The 18745-nt window shown below is 46.9% G+C and overlaps 1 protein-coding gene across 4 annotated transcripts in view; it reads right to left on the bottom strand.

The window, feature by feature from the left end:
• The window catches only part of LOC119656717 (tyrosine-protein phosphatase 99A), a 588033-nt gene that overhangs the window by 199957 nt on the left and 369331 nt on the right, over nucleotides 1–18745 (bottom strand). The window lies entirely within an intron of this gene.

Genomic DNA, 18745 nt, shown 5'->3' with positions numbered 1-18745 from the left:
GTGCCATACTAGTACAGCCAGAAATGAGATGGTCAAGCGTCTCTAACGTCGAACCACACATTCTGCACTGGTCGTTCTCCACCCGTTCTTTCAGGATGAACTTTTTATAAGCTCGGATGGCGACCACACCGTACTGAATGGCACACATGAATCCGTCCGATCAGCAAAGAGCTCCCCAGCACACAGCCATCTGTTCGACAAATGCAAATCGGCAAATGGCTGCCAAAGACTATTCACGTGTTTCCATGCATTTGCTTCGACTTCCATTCATCGATCCGCTCGTGGTCCAACTTCATCCCACCCAGAAGATTGAAAGATCGATCCTCCAAATGAAGTGGATTAAGTCCACAGTCTGCCTTACAGACAGCTATACGCAAGGAATTAGTCTGCACTTTGCTGTAAAAATAAGCGCGCAGCGAGTCGATTTGGCGATGATGTTGTGCCGCCACGTCAACCACGCCCCTACCTCCGATGTCACGAGCCAGGTTCATCCGCTCCACGGCAGACTTTGGATGATGCGTTCGGAATTTGGACATAGTTGCCCGTATCGGCCCCTGAACGTTTTCCAGATCGGTCTTCGTCTACGGCAATATTCCGAATGCATAAGCCAGTGAAGGTATAGCGTATACATTCATATTATTCTTCCTCGAGAGAAGCGATTTCACACGTTGCAGGCATTTGGACAGCACAGCATCCTTCAGATCACTAACTCGAGCACGGGTTCCTTGCAGAATTCCTAGGTACTTGTAGAATTCTGTCTCGCTCATAGCTTCGATGTGGAGATCACCAATGCTATGTCCGGTATATGGCTTGTGATAACCTTTGCGAATGGCTTGTCTAATCCAAATTCCATCCGAATATCACGGTTGAACATGTCAACTATTCGCAACGGACTTCTAAGATGGTCGTCAGTAGCAGCATATAACTTGATGTCATCTAAGTACATCAAATGTGTCATTTCGCACTTAGAACATAGGTCATACTTTATTGCAAAACCATGCCCTCTAGCATTATTCAGTGGCCATGAAAGGGGGTTCAGTGCCATCCAAAACCAAACGGGATTCAAAGAACCCGCCTGAAAGGTGCCTCTGCGTATATGGATAGGCTCTGAGGTATTGGCACCCTCAGATAAAGGCACTGATAAAGTGGTGTGCCAAGATTCCATGACTGTCGCCAAAAACTTTATTAGTTTGTGATCAATGCGATATCCTTATTTCGGATGTGATTAACACGTGTCACGCCACTAGTCCAACGCAACATCTTCGTCTCTATTACCGCAAAAAGCCGTTCATTGTCTCTTATAGTCGGCCAACACTCAGAATCATAGAGGGCGACAGGCGCGGACGATATTGGTGTGACGGTTGTTGCGCGCCTTCTCGAGGAAGCCGAGCTCTATGCAAATGAAGCAGTCTATGAGATTAAATCCTGGTTAGAGAATGCTGGTCTACAGCTCGCAGAGCATAAGACGGAAGTAGTACTTATTACCAAGCGGAGAAAGTGCACTTCCATGAAGATCAAAGTTGGAATGCAAACAATTTATTCCAAGCCTGCACTTAAGTACTTAGGTGTAATGATTGACCAGAGGTTGAATTTCAGATTGCATGTGGAGGGTGCAGCAACCAAGGCATATAACATCGGAGCGCTGGTTGCGAGAATGCTACCAAATATAGGTGGCCCAAGGCCGAGCCGTCGACTCCTTATTTCAAGGGTGGTCAGTTCGATCCTACTGTATGCAGCCCCAGTATGGGCAGATGCACTGGAAAACATAATAAATAAAAAAAAGATTGAAGCTGCGTATCGTATAAGTGTACTCCGAACATGTTGCGCTTACAGAACAATTTCTAATGAAGCAGCTTGCGTGATAGCAGGAATGATCCCGATTGAGATTCTGGCGAAAGAAATAAAACGACTTTACGATCGCACGTACCTCACCGGAGAATCTCCTGCCCGTCGGCGACAGTTCGCACGAGCTGAAACTGTCGCGGAATGGCAAGAGAAGTGGGACGAGTCAGAAAAAGGCCGTTGGACTCACAAAATCATATGGGATATCCGGAAATGGATCGAGCGACCTCACGGCGAAGTAGGTTTCGACCTAACTCAATTCTTGAGCGGACACGGAGGCTATCGAGCATATCTGTACCGATTTGGGCGCGATGATTCGCCATATTGCCCACAGTGTGTAAACATTCCAGAGGACGCAGAACACGTCTTTTTTCACTGCCCCAGATTCGAAACCCAAAGGGTTACATTAGAAGCTACAACCGGGGAGCACTTTACACCCGAAAATATCATGGAGCTTATGGTGAAAGCCAAGGGGATATGGACCGAAGTTGAAAAAGTGATTACAGCCATCGGAAAGAAGCTTAGGCAGGGGGAAGTCATCCGAAAGAATGAACGCGAGAGGAACACGAATGTTGACATGAGCGCAGAATAAATTCTGATTCAGCCCCGCGACGTAATACCAAATGGGAGTCCCGCGGGGAGAGTGGAAGGAGAAGGAGGTGGTTTTAGTGGGTAAGAGTCCCACATAACCGTTTGGCAGGAGCCTGCGGTAGCTTTTGAAGCTTTCCACCTTCCATCGGGAAAAAAAAAGGCTCTGAGTGTTGGCCGACTATAAAAGACAATGAACGGCGTCTTGCGGTAATGGAGACGAAGATGTTGAGTTGAACTAGTGGCGTGACACGTTTTGGTCACATCCGAAGTGAGGATATTCGTGATCGTTATGGGGTTGCACCGATCATGGAAAAATTGCGAGAGAGGCGTCTTCGATGGTATGGTCACGCAATTCGTGCTAACGAGAATTCACTTGCCAAAATTGGTCTAAACATCGAAGTAGATGGTAAACGACCAAAAGGTAGGCCGAAGCAACGGTGGCTTGGTACGCTGTATGGGGATTTAAAAGCCTCGAGATTGCACCCAGATCAAGCATTCGACAGAGCCAAATGGCGAAAACGATCCCGACGAGCCGACCCTGCTTGTGAACGGGACAAAGGCTGAAGAAAAAGAAGAAGAATGCGATACAAATGTAGGACATTGATTAGCCAGGTATGCTGGACGCTATCGAAAGCCTTGGCATAATCGATATAGCACGTAAAGAGGTTTCTTTGGCCTCTAGTTGCTTGTCCTACAACCACCGAGTCGATAATGAGTTCCTTTTTGCAACCACTTGAACCGACTCGTCAGCCCTTCTGTTCCTCGGACAGAATGTTGTTGGTCTCGAGGTGCAAATTGGCCTTATCAATTTGGAGAGGGTTGGTAAGCAAGTAATCGGCCTTGTGCCTGCGGTGGAAGTTCTTCCGGCCGACTCATAACCTCATTTATGCTGTGTGCACTGTACTGGTGCACTTTTTGTATCAGAAGTTCTGCACCCGATCCAGACCTGAGCCCCGCCAGTTCATCGAGCTGCTTATGGCTAGTCGAACTTCCTCTTCGGTAACATCCACAGAATTCATGCCAGGCATAGTGGAATGGGGATGCCTTCGGGTAACCCCAAAGTCCGCTTCCATCACCGAAAACTGCACTGTCTGGATGCTCTGTTGGAATTCGTTGAGTGATCTCAAAAAACTCCGCTAGTTCCTCGCGTATGTTGCTTTCTGGACAAGTCTGGAATGATTTTCGCCATATCGTCGTAACCGACTGCATACGACAGAAAGTTTCTGCTTTAGTGTGTCCAGAATTTCAACTACGGGTGTTTCACGGCGGATGGCATAGTTCCTGCAGATGCTCTGAATTTTATTCTTCCTGCTGGCATTGCCAGCGCTGATTTTAATCAGCCTAGCAGTGTCCTGCTTTAGTGATTTCCGTCGACTTTCCAGACGAATTTTCCATGGTGGATATATTCGGTCACTCCAACCAATAAAGCGAAAGCGAATTTTCTGACTGTGCAATCTGACAGCCGTAACTGCACCATAATACACAAGTGATTGTAGTTGCAGCAGCGACATATCAGCACACAACCGAGATGCAATCTCATCATTGATTTGCTTGAGATGCATAGAGCCTGGGAATACCTGGTCTATGCAAAGGATCCATATCCGAGAATTCTATACACGGTCTTTGGAATTCGACCCGAACCTCAGCGGAAACCTTAGCTGGACGGTGGAGAAGAGTGCTTCGGCGAGTGCTGAAACTGTTGCCTGCAGTGCGGCGTGGTGTTGTTGATGCCACCGCCTCTGCCCCCATCGAGTCTCGGTCATCAGTTTCGCCGATGACCTCAAGTCGAACACGCGTCTAGACGTCGAACAGCCCCACGACTAACTGTTTCGACGCTGTGCTGTTCATTACGGGAGCCCGGCCCAGTCACCAAGTCAGGCGATTCATTTTTGGTGGTGCATTTTATCCCTAGCTGCCAGGTGTGGTGATAGCTTCCTTAGTGAATAATCTGCAAGAGCGCAAAGTTCCTGCACTTTCCTCACCTACCCTATGACACGTTGCGGTGGCGTACAGCCATTCAGACTGAAGCTATCCATCCCTCCTCCTTTCATAACCAGGCTTGGGACCGGCTACGGCGATTATTATTATTATTTTTTCCCGAATTATCACAATCTCGGCAGAAGCCGGATTTTACCTAATACTAGCACTAAGTTCCAAACATTTAGGCCCGGATGATCCTACCTACTTAAAAAGTAAGGGGGCGCTGGTGGTGGTGGCCGGTGGTAGGTTAATGGGTGAATCCGTCAAGAACTCCCTATAACATCGAGCATGTATGCAGAATGGTGTACTTCTGCATGGTTTAAACCAGACTGTGCGCCGTAGCCCGTTGTGAAAGGAGGAGGGATGGATAGTTTCAGTCAGAATGGCTGTACGCCACTGCAGCGTCTCAAGGGGTAGGTGAGGAAACTAGGAGGAACTTTGCAGTCTTGCAGATTACTCATTGAGGAAGCTATCCCCACATCTGGCAGTTAGGTATAAAATGGAAATCCATCTATGAGAAGAAGAAGGAATTAAAGATCCGGTACGGATAACCGTCTGACTTGGTGACTGGGTCGGGCTCCGTAATGGACACCACGGCGTCGAAACCGCTAATCGTGGGGCGGTTCGACGTCTGGGCGCCACGATGACCAGGAGCATTGCTCCGACTGCTGCAGCTGTTTTGCCACAATCTGTGGTGATCAGGTCCGCGTAGGCAGCGGATGAAGTGGACTGAAGAAATGAACCTCTTCATCATCCGCTTCTACTACGAAATAACGGGCGGGTACAATATCTCACCGTCCCTTGTTGCACCAGAGATTTGTGTTATTATTATTATTATTTTTTTACAATTACTTGTCAAGGCCTACTACGCCACGGAGGACAGCGGTGGTCGCATCTGTCAGTCGAATTAACAACATTCCCGGCGCACACAGAACGCGATCTGGTGCGTTGAGTTCTTCCTTCTTTGTAATATGGGCTTCCTTATTATGCCCGGGATCTGCATGCCTTAGGCACCGTCAATTTCATGTAAAGGCCTTGACGACCTTGACGACCGGTTGGTTATCATGTCCGGTCTAGGCCTGCCTTAATAAGGAACTCCAGACATCCCGGTTTTGCGCCGAGGTCCACCAATTCGATATCCCTAAAAGCTGTCTGGCGTCCTCACCTACGCCATTGTTCCATCTCAGGCATGGTCTCCCTAGTCTTCTTTTTCTGCCATAGATATTGCCCTTATAGATTTTTCGGGTGGGACCATCCTCATCCATACGGATTAAATGACCTGCCCATCGTAACCCATTGAGCCGGATTTTATGCACAACCTGACGGCTATTGTATCGTTCATAGATTTCGTCGTTATGTATGCTACGGAATCGTCCATCCTCATGTAGGGGTCCAAAATTTCTTCGGAGGATTCTTCTCCCGAACGCGGCCAAGAGTTCTCAATTTTTTTGGCGAAGAACCCAAGTCTCTGAGTAATACATAAGGACAGGCAAGATCATAGTCTTGTGCAGTAAGAGCTTTGACCCTATGGTGAGACGTTTCGGGCGGAACAGTTTTTGTAAGCTGAAAGAGGGTCCTTTTAGCTGCCAACAACCGTGCGTGGATTTCATCGTCATCGTTGTTATCTGTTGTAATTTTCGACCCTAGAAGGAGAAATTTTCAACGGTCTCAAAGTTGCAGTCTCCCATCTTTATTGTTTTGATTTGACCAGTGCGATTCGATGTTGATCGTACTTTTGGTTTCGATTTTGGCGCTGACGTTGCCACCATGTACTTCGTCTTACCTACATTAATGTGCAGCCCAAGATCTCGCACCGCCTGCTCGATCTGGATGAATCGATATCGTCGATATCGTCAGCATAGGCCAGTAGTTGGGTGAACATAAAGAGGATCGTGCCCCTCGCATTTACCTCAGCATCACGGATCACTTTCTCTAGGGCCAGGTTAAAAAGGGCGCATGATAGGGCATCCCCTTGTTTTAGGCCGTGGCTGCTGCACATTGGTTAGGGTCAGCCTAGTCAGTCTTATCAATTTTGTCGGGATACCGAATTCTCTCATGGCCATGTATAGTTTTACCCTGGCTATGCTGTCATAGGGGGCTTTAAAGTCAATGAAAAGATGGTGCCACTGATGTTTATATTCCAACAGTACCTCGCCGCAAAGATAAAATCTGATCTGTTGCTGATTTGCCTGGATCATTTGTTGATGCTTCATCCGCAGGATCTCTGTTGACTGCGGTTATTGCGGCATTCATTTCCCCGTGGAGTATACAAATGATGCATGTTAATGACAATTGCCCGGTTTATTGACGTGTCTCGGCTTGACGTAACATGTCATACACCATGGGCGCGCTTTTCAAGGAGTTTGAATCTGAATTAAATTTGAAGAAAGGAGAAATTATTTCCATCGTTACCGGGAAAGACCCACCATAACGCTGTACAGTTTTTGCGTCTATCTAATTGCCTGTAGATAGTATAGGTGGACATTGCTGCAGATATTGTTTGCATTTATACATCCTTTAACCAAAATATGCACCCTTCCTTATTCTCTATCTTTTTCATTACTCACTCATTCAATTATATCAAATCTCCAAATGCCGATTGGTCACTTACCTGTAATGAGAAAGAAAATTTATGAGAAAAGTCAGAAGTAAATTAGCATTTCACTTAGTCCTACGCATAATAGAGGCAACCATAGCAGGTTTTAACAATATTTATTTTAGCGTGAATAACAAATTAGTCCTGGCTGCCGAGTTAGCGAAGCGAAATCGGGGGGCTTACAGCTGCCTTAAAGAGTTCCTCGCAGGAACCTTTCCGTTTGGATAGTTGGCTCAATATTAAAAACGGCTGGGAAATTTATAGCCCGCCTTGGAAATCCCCGAAAATTCCATCATCGTCTCTCCCAGCCATACCATATTGGCCTAAGTCAGTTTTCTGGTAATAAATCGCTCCGTAAACTTGCCTAAAATAAATCGATGGCCATAATCTGCTTGTACAAAGCAACTTACTTTCCTTAATTAATTCTACAACCGTATTGAATGGAAATTAGGAAATTGGGAAAACCACTGCCGAAGCTATCAAGTAAACTTTGTCTTCTGCGAAATGTTCGTGATTATGATCAAATCTTCCAGTTTTCCAGCTCCGTTTTTCTCAACCGCTACAATAGGAGCCGCTTGTGCTCGGTAGCTTCCAACGGTTGTTGTTAATTTTCCGGCGGATAAATTTTCCGCGGCTGTAAATTCGAGTGAAATTCAATTAGATTCGATGACCATTATCGATCGCCATTCGATGATAGAAAAGTATGGCGCCGATTAAGAAAACGGACTATCGTCCTGATTTAGAGTCAAGTCACGTTTTTCGCAGTGGAAAAGTTGAAGGAGTAAAGCAGATGTAATTAGCATTGAAACGTCCGTCAGCCATGCCACCCGCTGCGTCCCCTCAAGTTGTGTGTGAATATTAGCACCAAGGATCTGTGCAGGAACGGCTCGGAGCTGACTTTCCTCATTACGCCGCCGTTATTGCCGGCCATGCTAGTGCCGAGCTTCCAATTGAGAATTTTAATCAGGACTATCGCTGACAATAAAGCTATTTCAAGTAGCACGTTGGCGGCGTTAAGATGACATCATTTAATTGATGATTCTCCAGTCAGCCCTGATTGCCTTTTAATTGAGTCCGTTAAAGGGGAGCGGGTTCTCCATTCGGAACTATCCGCTGTGAGATGTAAGGATGTATTTCCTTGATCGATAAATTATCCTTCAAGTGATTTAGTGTAATTCAATTATGTAGGAACAGGAATGCTTTCTAATTTATATGAATAATGATAAGACAAAGCTGATGGCATCTTCGGTGTGTTCTCCTGGCAGCGAACGGAACAGGTCCTTCCATTCCTATTCAGAGGAGGCTTATTTATGTGTTGATTTGACTAGAATTCTCTTAAGGAGATATGCTGGACATATTCACTTGCAAAATTAGTTTGTGGACATGAAACGCAATAGCGGAAATATTTCAGGAATTATTGCACTTCCAAGACGTATCAGGAGAGGATGCAAGAGGCTGTTGTACATTTTGGTATTGGACAATCGAATTGCTCAAACCAATGGATGGAACTACTTGTAAATTGGTATCTCACAAGTATTCCTTTGTCGAGGAGGTACTACTTCTACGTTTCAAGAATAACTAAGATTCCTAAGGAACTTATTTATTTTTGCTTTTAGTCTTCCATTGCCTGGATTAGCAAGGCGAAACCGTTCTAACAGTCTAGGTATCTCTTTTTAGTCATACATGTAAAACTAAGGAGTCAGGAGCTACGTGATCGATGTATCATTAAAAGTCTCAAATCCAAAATTTACCGCAATGTCGTCTATCTTATCCCCTTGCAATGACCTCCGCCTCGCGGTAATGGAGTTGAAAATGTTGTGCTGAACTTGTGCCGTAACATGCCTTAATTGCATCTGAATGAGGATATAGGCGAGCGATATGGGGTTGTACCGATCGTAGAAAAAACGCGAGACAGCCGTCTTCGATGGTATGGTCACGTAATTTGCGCTAAAGAGAATTCAGTTGCCAAGATTGTTCTGAACATCGAAATTCGATGGGAAACGATTAAAAGGCTGGCCGAAACAATGGTGGCTTCATACGCTGGATGATGATTCGAATGCCTTGCGGTTGCATACAGATCAGTCCATTGACAGAGCAAACTGGCGCAACTGATCAAGACTAGTCGATTCCGCTTCTGAATGGGACAAAGGCTGAAGGAGAAGATGTAAAACTAAAGAGGCAACTTGAAACCTTATGAAATTATAAACTGTTTGTCTCTTAGTAAGGCAAAATCTATCTCAGTGTCATTTGCCCTGTTGCCTTCTGCGGTTGACAGTGTTGATTGACTACTAAACACAATGAACGACGCCTCGTGGTAAATGATATGAAAATGTTAAGTTGGATCAGTGACGTAATGCGTGCGATAACATCAGAAACGAGAATATTCACGATTGATATGGGGTTACACGACGACAACTAGTAGGCTAAGATTGGCCTGAGCATATAAGTCATCAAAAAAGTCCTTGTCCGTGATCGATCTTGTCTTCCGAGTTATTCGAGAACTTTTTGCCTTGCGGATCTGTAAAAATGAAGTCATTTCGCAAAGTTGCCTAGATAAGAAGGTTTCCAATTACTTTTGAAAGACGAATGTTGAACATTTCTTTAAACTAATGTGGGCTTGGTAGCCTAAGTTGGTGGCGAAGGAGCGGATTTGAATTCACTGACATCTTCAAAAATGTATTCTCTGGCATCGTTCGAAGGATCGGGGCTGTTCATGGGCAATGAAAGGTACTACCTTTAGGTTATATTAACGAGTGGCAAACGAGTTTGGCTATTTATAAACTTCACTATTACAATCCTTTTGCCAGGGTAAAAACCTTGGTGTACCATGAGATAAAGTACCATCAGTACCAAGTCTGCACCATGGGGGACAAATAATTTGGATTACTCCTGGGAACAGTTTAACGTAAATATTTCTCGGTTTATTCAAGAATTTAAGAAAAACGAGCAGTTCAGCTAAAAGATAAAATTCAGACTGCCGGGAATCTCTCAAGTTAACTGAACCAGTGGAAACCAATTAAAGTGAAATCTGAACTACGTCTCCAGTCAAAACCATCTCAGGCTCTGCCTCGTTTTCTTTTTCTACTATAGCTATTGCCCTTATAGACTTTCCGACAACCAGACGGTCATGGTATCGCTCATAGGTTTCGTCGTTATGTAGCCTACGGAATCGTCCATCCTCATGTAGAGGGCCAAAAATTCTTCGGAGGATTCTTCTCTCAAATGGGGCCAAGCGTTCGCAGTTTTTCTTGCTAAGAATCCAAGTCTCCGAGGAATACATAAGGACTGACAAGATCATTGTCTCGTACAGTAAAAGCTTTGATCCTATGGTGAGACGTTTTGAGCGAAACAGTTTTTTTGGCTCTGTTGACAGCCAACTGATGTCCATATTGCAACAGTGAAGAGTGAAGCCTCTGATGTTCTGGGCATATGGGGCTATCCGGCCTAGCAAGGTAGCGAAGAATATTTTATAGATGGTACTCAGCAACTTGATACTTCTATAATTGCTGCACTGTGTGATATCTCCCTTTTTATGTATGAGACAGATAACGCCTCTTTGACAGTCGTCAGACATTGATTCGCTGTCCCACACCTTGAGCACAAGTTGATGAACCACTTGGTGTAATTGGTCGCCTCCACATTTAACCAATTCGGCTGTAATTCAGTCGGCTCCTGGCGATTTACGATTTTTAGGCCGATGAATTGCACGGACTGTTTCTTCTATATTTGGTGGTGGGACTTCAAGCTCGCCGAGGTTCTGGTTGTTCAGTAGCTCATCAAAGTACTCATCGCTCCAATATGCCCATTCTGCCGGAAATCAGATTTCCCTCTTTGTCTCGGCAGGATGAGCATCGAGGTGTGTAAGGCTTCATCCTGTTGACTTGTTGGTAAAACTTCCGCTCCTGGTGCGGTTGCTCCCTATACTTTTCGAGTTCACAGATCTGTTGGCACTCCCAGGCTTCCTTTTTCCGTCTGTGAAGTCGCTTCTCTGCTCGCCGGGGTCCGTGATAAGTCTCCGCGCGTGCCCCTGTTCTTGGAGAATGCAACATTACTCGGTATGCGGCATTCTCCCGTTCCGTTGTTAGCTTACATTCATCGTCAAACCCTCCGCTCTGACTCTTTTTGCGGCTGGGGCCAAGTATTTTTATGGCCGTATTTATGGTAACGTTCTTCAGGTGATTGTGAAGATAATTTTTTGATGCTTCATCTCCAGGATCTCTGTTGACTGCGGTTATTGCGGTACCCATTTCCCTGTTAAAAGTGTTGCGGGGGGCTGTGTTGTGGATGGCTTCAGTGTTAACTCTCACCTGATTGTCAGAGCGGATTGTGGATGGTGTTGTTATTCGAGCTCGGAGTACCATGTCAACGAGATAGGGATCCGACTTTATGTGGGTCCCCCTATATTTTCTGACATTCATCAAGGCTGAGAGATGGCGGCGTTCGATCGACACGTGGTCAATTTGATTGAAAGTGGTCCCGGCTGGAGAGGCCCACGTATGTTTGTGGACCACTTTCAGCGCAAACCAGGTATTTCCAACAACCATTTCGTGTGACACTGCTAATTGAATGATCCGCAGTCCGTTATCATTTGTATTTCGTGTAAGCTATGGGAGCCAACGTATCGCCTGAATAAGGGCTCCTTCCCTACTTGGCTGTTAAAATCCCCAAGTATGATTTTAATATCATATCTGGGACAGACTTCGAGGGTTCGTTCTACTACCTTGTAGAAGGTATCCTTCTCCGACTCTGAAGTCTCCTCTATAGGGTCGTGAACGTTAATGAGGCTTATATTTCTAAATTTGCCTCGCAAGCGCAGAGTGCAACGGCTATGCAATCTGCGTTTGCTTAAGTTTTCAAAGCCGATAACAGCAGGTTTCATTTTTGGCTGACAAAGAAACCTACTCCGAGTACATGGTTTACTGGATGACCGCTATAATATATGGTGTAGTGGCCCTTCTCCAGGAAACCAATCCCTATCCAACTCATCTCCTGTAGTGCGGTTACATCAGCCCCATATTAGAATAGGGTATCGGCTAGCTGCTTGGCAGCTACATCTCTGTACAAGGAGCGCACGTTCCATGAGGAAATGCGCAAATCGTTATTCCTTTGTCGTTGCCGGGTTTGTCGTTGGGTAATCCGTCCAGTCCGAGGCTGCTGTTGTGGCTTCGTAGCTTCGATTTTCCGTATAGAGTTGTCAGCCCTACCCAACCCCCAACCTGGAAGATCAGTTGGTACAATTTGTCGGTTTTTAGGCGCGGGAGACTCTTCTTTATCTGCAGCTTTTCGTTAAGAAAGAGCTACCAGCGGTCACCATGTGGAGCTGGAGATAGGGTTTGGTAGTAGAGCTGTTGGTGTTGGTTCAGCAGGCGTTTCCCAGGTTTTATGCTCCATCGTGGGTACTAATCCACGTTTCGCTCTGGGACCTATACTACCCTTTCACCATGAATAACAGTCGTATCTAAACCGACTCCTAACTAAGCTTTAGCAGATACTTAGAGTACACTCGTCAAAAAGCAACCAGCGTCATCGCGGTATTTGTAAGAATGCTGTCAAATGTTGGTGCATCGAAATACAGCTGGAGATTCATCATGGCTCGAGTAGTGAAATCCATTCTACAATACGCGTCGCTTGTGTGGGAGAAGACCTTTGCAAATTAGTAGAGACGAAAGCGTTTTTAGAATCATATTCGATGATGTAGGGCTGATTGTGGCGGGAATGATCCCAGTTGACATTCTCGCACAAGAAAAATGTGTGGTATACCATGCAAGTCTTCATAATGCAACAAATGCGGAAAAGGCGGTGTTGCTTGTTCGCCGACAAAGCAGATGGGACGATATTTCGAAGGGTTGATGGACTCATTTCTAACGTCTTTAAGTTTAACAGCTTGACCGAACACACGGGGAGAGTAACTACTATATTAGGCTAGTTACTCAGAAGACATGGTGTTTGGGCTCCCGGCCGTCGATATCCAACGACCGCAGCGCCTCAGTAGTGGGAAACTTGGCTACTGTGGCATCTAATGCTACAAGAGATAATGGTGGAGTTGAAATTAGGTCCAGACCGGATCCTTTTAGGAGGAGTTCGAAACTTGGGAGATCACCACCCAGAACAATGGTTATTTTTGGTAGTCGAGATTCGTCGCGGGACTCTGAAAGAAACACGAATAGTCCCTTAATCGACATCATTCCTTGTGGTGCAAGGTGCGAAAGCCAACGGGAACATGCCGGAATGGCGTTTGTTACACTCGGGGAACGAATAAATGAACTGTGCGAGTTCATCAAGGAGAGGCGGAATATCCACCAAAATATTCGAGCCTTGATAAGAGGCATTAAATTGTCTTATATCAAGGCACTCGAAGAAAAGAATTCCCAAGCGTCAGTTGGCAAGGTCACAAGGGAAACGCAGGTGACGCCTCCCCGTGATAAAGCAGGCGGGAAGACAGGAAAACGGGCTAGAGACGGTACCAGCGAGCCTCTTGGACCACAGCAAGTCCCGAAGAAGAAAAAAGCCTCTTCACTAAAGAAGGTGGTGCCGGCGAGAGTACCCGCGAAAGTCGGTAATCTCATGATTGCAGCCACACACCTACAAAAGTGGAAGAAACCAAAGCCCGGAGGCCTGAACAATGGACTAAGGTGAGCAACAAGAGGAAAAAGGACAAAAAAAAGCTCCGCCCGGAAATAATAATTATTTCCAAGAAGGGAAATATGTCCTATGCCGACATCCTCCGAAAGGTGAAGTCAGACCCGGAATTGAAGGATTTGGGGGATAGTGTGAGCCGTATCAGGCGAACACAGAGAGGGAATCTGATGCTGGAGTTAAGTAGATCCGCCAACAAGTCGGCCGATCATTTTCGCGGGCAGGTGGAAAGTGTACTAGGAGAGGAAGCTAAGGTAAGAGCTCGGAAACAGGAGATAGTGGTTGAATGCAAGGACCTAGATGAGGTCACCTCACGGGAGGACATCTGTGCTGTGCTAAAGCAACAGTTCAACCTTAGCGATATAGACCAGAGTGCCGTAAAAAGGATGAAGAAGGCATATGGCGGCACACAGACCGCTATTATTAGTTTGCCGGCGGAATCAGCTATTAAGTTAATTACCGCGGGCAAGGTAAGAGTAGGTTGGGTCGTGTGCAGGCTCAGGGAGCAAATATCTCTAAAGAGATGCTTCAGATGCCTCGATTTCGGCCATTTTGCGGCGACATGCACTAGCCAGCATGATAGGTCGAGGAGTTGCAGGAAGTGTGGGGAAGAGGGCCACCTCATCAAAGAGTGCACTGGAGATCCACGGTGTATGCTATGTAGTGGGAAAGAGGGCGTGGACGACCGGCATGTTGCGGGAAGCAGCAGATGTCCGGTATACAGGAGGGAGCTGAACCGCACAGGCAAATGAGATTGATACAAATTAATCTCAATCACTGTGAGGCAGCTCAGGACCTGCTCTCGCAAACCATTCGAGAGTCGAATGTGGATGTCGCGGTTATTTGCGAGCCGTACAGAAACCACGGCGGTGCGACTTGGGCGGTGGATGCGTCTGGCAACGCCGCAATCTGGGCATGCGGAAGACAGGCCATTCAGGAAGTCATGGCCCCCCGGCAGCCGGTTTTATAAGGGCGAAGGTCAACGGTGTCCATATTTACAGCTGCTACGCTCCTCCTAGTGCAACCTTAGCACAATATGAGGAGATGTTAGACAGTCTGGTGTTGGACGCTAGAGACCGCTGCCCTAAAATCATTGCGGGCGATTTCAACGCGTGGGCTCTGGAGTGGGGAAGCCGATCGACGAACACCAGAGGTCAAATTCTGTTGGAGTCATTTGCGGAGCTGGAGATCGTGCTGGCCAACGTTGGATGCGTGCCCACCTTTCGAGGAAGAGGGTCGGGTTCGATCGTTGACCTGACATTTGTTAGCACTTCACTGGTGAGGGAGATGGCTTGGCAAGTGAGTGAGCACTACACCCACAGTAACCACCAGGCCATCTTCCTCCGCATTGGGAACTGGGGAACCAGTCAACGGCACTCTGGAGGTGGAAAGGCTAAGGCGGTTGGCTGGTCTATCGGAGCTTTCGACGAGGAGACATTCCTGGCCGCATTAGAGGGAGCCCATGATCCGGATGGAACAGCGGTGGAAAGGGTCACACAGCTGTCTCAGCGTGTAACCGAAGCATGCGACGCTACGATGCCACGACGACGTTTGCACCATGGCAAGAGGCCAAACTACTGGTGGAACACGGAGATCGCTGCCTTGAGATCCTCTTGTCTCCGAGCGAGGAGACTTTCCCACAGGACAAGAGGAAGGCCGGAGCACCAGGAGCGTGAGAAGGAATACAGGGATCTGCGAAGCAACCTTAAGAAGGCCATTCGGAGAAGCAAGCGGGAATGCTACCAGAAGCTCTGCATGGAGGCTAATACGAATCCGTGGGGTACAGCCTACCAAGTTGTAATGAAGAAGATCCGCGGGTGAAAATCACCTCAGGTGACATGCCCACGGCTCTTGTTCCAAATAATTACAACTTTTTTCCCGCAGCAGGAGTAGGACGAAAGAGAACCCCAACTGGCAGCTCAGCAGGATGTCTTCTCGATCCCTGATGTTTCCGAAGAGAACTTTGGGAAATCTGCAGACGTATTGGGGACAGCAAGGCTCCGGGATTGGACGGAATTCCGAACAGGGCTCTGAAGGTGGCGGTCAAGGTCAGACCAAGGTGGTTCGCAAGCACATTCGAATCGTGCATGGCGGAAGGAGTGTTTCCAGCCCAGTGGAAGAGGCAGAAGCTGGTGTTGCTACCGAAGCCTCGGAAACCACCCGGCGTGCCCTCTTCATATCGCCCTATTTGTCTCTTAGACACCATGGGGAAGATGTTGGAGAGGGTGATATACAACAGGCTGCTCCCGTTCATCGAGCTTGCGGGTGGTCTTTCGTAGCGGCAATATGGGTTTCGGAGAGCCCGTTCTACGGTCGATGCAGTAGCAAAGGTCGTGGAATTGGCTCGAAATGTAATGGCCATGGGCAAATGCTGTGCTCTGGTGACGCTGGACGTCAAAAATGTTTTTAACTCAGCCAACTGGGGCTGGATTAAGGGCGCTTTGGTCAAACTGGGTGTTCCTAGCTACTTGGCTCGACTCATCGAGAGTTACTTTTCGGACAGATTTCTCTGGTACGAGACGGACGACGGGCCGAAGGAGTACATTGTGACAGCAGGTGTGCCTCAAGGTTCTGTATTGGGATCGTTGCTGTGGAACATAATGTACGACGGAGTGCTTGGCTTTCGTGTGCCGGAGGAGACAACGCTGATTGGTTTTGCGGACGACCTAGCGGTAGTTGCCATTGCAAAGCATCTCGAGGACGTGGAGCTTTATGCAAATGAAGCCATTCACACCATCAAGTCATGGTTACGAATGGCCAAGCTGGACCGTAGGAAGAATAACACGGTTACCATCCAGGTTGGTAATCGTGAGGTCGTCTTAAAATCGGTTGTCAAATACCTGGGGATGATGATCGATGCTACGCTGAGTTTCAAGGGATACTTGGATTATGCGCGAGAGAAGGCAGCAAATGCCAGCTCATCCCTTGCAAGGATGATGCCTAACGTGGGAGGGCCGAAGTATAGTCGCAGGTTACTCATCGCGGGAGTGGTGAGGTCGATCCTGCTATACGCGGCCCCTGTCTGGGCGGGAGCGTTGAACCACGCTGTCAACCGGAGGAAGATAAGTTCAGCATACCGGCCAATTGCGCTAAGGGTGTGTAGCGCATTTAGGATGGCGTCGACGGAGGCAGTGTGTGTCATCGCAGGAATGATCCCTATAGATCTTCTAGCGGGCGAGGTACACTGGCTCTACGAAAAACGGAAGGCAAATCCAGCCGAGGTGAATGCGGATTTCCGAAAAGCAATCAGGAGAGAGTTGTGTGGCAAGTGGCAACAACGATGGGATAACTCCGACAAGGGCCGGTGGACCCATACATTGATCCCGTGTATCGAGAAATGGGTCAACCGAAAGCACGGAGAATTGAATTACCACCTGACACAGTTCCTTACGGGACACGGTGGCTATAGGAAGTATTTGCATCGCTTCGAGTTGGACGAGTCTCCCAACTGTCCTGAATGCGGTGCTATACCCGAGGACCCGGAGCATGTTATGTTCCATTGTCCCAGATTTCTGCAGCAGAAAAGGAGGTTGAATAGCATCTTAGGGGCGGACATCGAGCCCTCGAACCTGGTGGAAGAGATGCTGAAGTCGGAGGAAAACTGGATGGCGGTATATGAGGCAGTAGCCGTGGTGCAGACAAAACTCCTGGAGTTGGATCGAGCTCGGAAGGTGGCGCAACGGAGACGTGACATGGACGAGCTGGTATAGCGAACCAGAGCCTCCCCTGCAAAGTAATACTTCACGGTGGTCCCGCGGGGAGGGGCGGAAGAGTGGGGGTGGTTTTAGCCGGTGCGAATCCCTCACACTGCTGCAACCTGGCGCAGCAGCGTCTTTCTAAGATTTCCACCTCCATCCATAAAAAAAAAAAAAATGGTGTTTGGTAGAGATGGGAGGACAGCCTTGGATGTGATAGCATATCGGAAGATCACATGCTCTGCGCTTTTTTACTACCTGAGTCGATGAAAGCAAACGAGAGCTGGGAGGGTATAATTGGGGAGATTGCCTCAGGAATTGTAAAGATTCAAGTGAGCTGCTAAATTAGATAAGGCAAACCCGGCGAAATAATACATAAATAGGGTAGGTCTTTTAATGTGGGCGGAATTGTTTCTGAAAAAAAAACATGAAAAAAAAACATTTTCTTTGCTGTTGATATTAAAAATCATTTATTTTAGTTCAAGAGGATTAGTTCCAGGTATTTTTTGAAAATGATATCTTTCAAATGTTTGCCTTTGGTTTTGACGGCTAAGTGTGCTCTTTTTTAGCGTTTTCTATCGTTTTGGCCGATATCTCGGCTATTTCGCATCGAATGTTGTTTTTGCGTTGAGCTAGAGTTCTTGGATTGTTGATGTATACTTTAGGCTTGAGATAGCCCCACAGAGAAAAGTCTGGTGGCGTTAAATCTGGTGATCTCGGTGGCCATGGAAAATCACCATTTTTGGATATCAACCTTCCGGGGAACAGTGGGTTCAAAAAATCGATTGTAACGCGTGAAGTGTCGCAAGTTACTCCGTCCTGCTGAAACCAGAAGCCTTCCATGTCATTTTCTTCGCTCGCCATTGATGGTAACAGAGGCTCCTTCATCATTTCGAAACAGAACGGTCCGATGACCTTTTCCGCACAAACACCGCACCACACAATCACTTTTTGATCGAAGAGAGGCAGTTCTTCAATTAATTGAGGATTTTTGGTAGCGTAGAAGTGAAAATTTTGCTTATTTCGCCTCCATTTACCTAAAAATGGGCCTCGTCTGACATGATGATTTTTCACCAAAAGTCTGGTTCATTCCAAACAATTTCGACGGCCCATTTGACATAATCAAGGCATTTCGGATAATCAGCTGGGTTTAATTTTGGTGTCAATTGCACTTTGTACGGAAACATTTTTAAATCGATACGAATTATGCGCCTGAGTGTGGTTCTTGCAATGCCTCCATCCTGGGAACGGCGATAACCCGATGTTCTCAGAGTCTCCTCAATGCTGGCTCGTACGGTTTCAATATTTTCATCGGAACGTCTTGTCCGTTGTTATTTTGCTTATAAACGCTGCAAGCTTTATTTTTTTTTTAAGAAATGCACGTTGAGTAAACACAATTGAGAGC

Source organism: Hermetia illucens, chromosome 5 (genome assembly GCF_905115235.1).
Source record: "Hermetia illucens chromosome 5, iHerIll2.2.curated.20191125, whole genome shotgun sequence".
Taxonomy (NCBI): Eukaryota; Metazoa; Arthropoda; class Insecta; order Diptera; family Stratiomyidae; genus Hermetia; species Hermetia illucens.
Note: the sequence above shows the minus strand (reverse complement) of the source record. Positions and strands in the feature narration are given on the sequence as shown.